At 43.9% G+C, this 2,658-nt stretch overlaps 1 pseudogene; it reads right to left on the reverse strand.

Moving 5' to 3' along the window:
• Positions 1-524: 524 nt before the first annotated feature.
• LOC101427796 (TRAF-type zinc finger domain-containing protein 1 pseudogene) lies at positions 525-2,293 on the reverse strand (annotated as a pseudogene).
• Between the last annotated feature and the right edge of the window lie 365 nt (positions 2,294-2,658).

A 2,658-nucleotide genomic window follows, 5' to 3' on the forward strand; every position in this document is an offset into this window, starting at 1 on the left:
TGCAACTGGCCTTGAACACTTGCCAAAACAGCTCCCAACATGTCAAAGACCCAAATTCTGGAATGGAGAAGTGCAGTGTTGGGGAGAGGTAACCCAAAAGCTTTCAAATTTTGGCCCCACATAAATAGAATCAATTCACTGGTAGATACCAGATTGCCAGAACACTCCCCTCCTTCTACCAGCACCATACAACCAGTACAAACAGCACCAAAAAGTAGTGGTGATTATTCGTCAAAAGATGAAGTCATGATGCTCCAAGAGGTTCTAACTTGCATTATTTTGTTACCAAATATTGGCAGGTACAGCAGAAACATTTCTCAACAGCCTCTCCACTTAAACCTCCCACAAATCCCCAAACTCCCATGCCATGTTCTCAAAAGACACAAAATGTCCAGAACCTAGAAAAAGTTAAAATCCATAAAATCTCCCATGCCCAAAGAGCCAGAGAGGCGGGGCCCACACTGAAGCAAGTCTTGCTGTGCAGAGAATGCAGGAACCAACATGAATGTTGTCAGGACACACCATTACTCTTCCTCCTCTTCCTCCTCAACCTCCTCCAACTCCAACTCATTGCTGCTGGGGCTTTTTGCCACCTTCATTCCTAGCACCAATATAGTCATTATATTGTTAATGGGTCTGTTGGAGGACAGAGGGTAAGTGGGTAGGTGGGTCCTTTATCTGTTTGCAGCTGAATGTCATCCATGTAGCCAGAAGGCATGTCACCCTGGTGCCTGACACACCTCCTGGGCAGCACTGGTGAGGTATCTTGAGGCTGGGCATTCTGTCTAGGAAAACCCTGTCACATGGTTATTTGCCATGGTCAGGCATTGATCACACTGATCCTGGTGATGGAATAGCACCTCCTCTTCCAATTGCACCGCACAGAATTCACAGGGGATAATAATGATACTGTCCTCCATGGGGAATGAATCATTAAGCCCATCCGTCTAACACATTATTTGCAGCCTGCTACAGAAACTTCTGGAAGATGATATAAAGGTCCTCTACTCCCGCCCATATTGAGCAAAGGTAGGACACATGAAGGGTTACAGCTTGTCTGATGGTCAATTAGCAGTTCCTCTGGATGAACTCCTCACAAAATTCACATGGTCTCATCTGCTGCACCTTTTATGTCACTCAGAGCACTGGGCTTTCCATGGGGCTGATCTGCTTCCCACATGGCTCTGCAAGAGCTCTGCTCTGCCATGTTGGGGACCTGTCCCTCATTACGCAGACTTAGGGCCAACAGGAAGGCCAGCTTTGCACTATCTTCACCACTTTCTTTGGGGAGCTGGTGACTTCTGTTCCTTTCCTGCATTTCTTGTTCTTCAAATAGATTATTCTGAATTGGAAACTGGGACATCACATTCCTTTGGTTGGTAGTCCTGTTGTGGAAAAAAGTGTGACTCGAAGGACCTCAAGTGCCTTTGAGGTAAATTCACGGTCCAGAGCTTCAATTTGTCTAAGGAGTTGGGATGCAATCCAGGTTCCATCTTAATTTCAAGACTCATCATATGCATTAGAAAGCATGACAACCTCACATTTTTTTTCCTCCTCCCCCCTCCCACAAACGTGAGGGTGAGTCTTCAGATCTTTCACTAAGATATTATACCCACAATTCCCACAAAGCTCCATCTGAACACCACAACAATTTTCATGGTCCTTCAGTTTGAGAACAGAAAGTTCCAAATCAAAGTGCTGGCAGAGGGATAGCTGCAGAGGGCACTCAGTCTCCTCATGCTTCTTTTCTTAAAAAAAAAAACTTTCTTTTTTTTAAATATATTTTTAAAGAAGCTTTAAATTACATAAACGTTACATAAAAAATATGGGGATTCCCATATGCCTCACATCCTCTCCCTTCCACACTTTCCCACATTAACACCATCTTTCATTAGTGTGGTACATTTGTTACAATTGATGAACACATATTGAAGTATGGCTACTAACCATGGAATACAGTTTACATTCTGCCCGGCATGATTTTGTAGGTTTTGAAAAAATGTATAATGGCTTGCACCTGTCATTGCAATGTCATGCAGAACAATTCCAATGTCCCGAAAATGCCCCTTTAACTGCCTCTTCTCCAACTTCTTGTTATATTTGCAGGTCACCGGCAGTATTCTGTAGCAATGTGAGTCTCCATGTCAGATTTGGGAAATGGTTCCTTGCAGACAAGATACATACCCATGTTCCTTTGATAGTGGATCTCATGGATGGTAAAGGTAAACATATGAATTTCTTTTTTGCAATTGTCACACAGTTGAGTGTCCTGGTTATGTTGAAATTCAGCCATCTTTTGATCTTCCAGAAAACTGATCCAAGAAAAAGGATGCTGAGCCAATCTGATGGCCACACCACAGAGCCTTCTCAGTCCTCTACTACTCTTTCTTTTTTATCCCCCCACCCTTGTAGCTTTTTGCTTGCTGTCTGCTTTCTGTGTCCATTCACTGTGCGTTCTTCTGTGTCCGTATTTATTTTTATTTACAACATCCCCCCTTTGTGAATTACTTGCTATCTGCTCTCTGTGTCCATTTGCTGCACAATTTCTGCTTTTTTTCTTTTTGCTTATCTCCCTTTTTGGTTGCGTCGACTTGTTGAGTTGGCTCTCTGCAGTGATTGCAGGCTGGCGGCCCTCTGCGGCACCTCGGCCAGTGGCTG

The sequence above is a fragment of the Dasypus novemcinctus genome, chromosome 4, assembly GCF_030445035.2.
Source record: "Dasypus novemcinctus isolate mDasNov1 chromosome 4, mDasNov1.1.hap2, whole genome shotgun sequence".
NCBI lineage: Eukaryota > Metazoa > Chordata > Mammalia > Cingulata > Dasypodidae > Dasypus > Dasypus novemcinctus.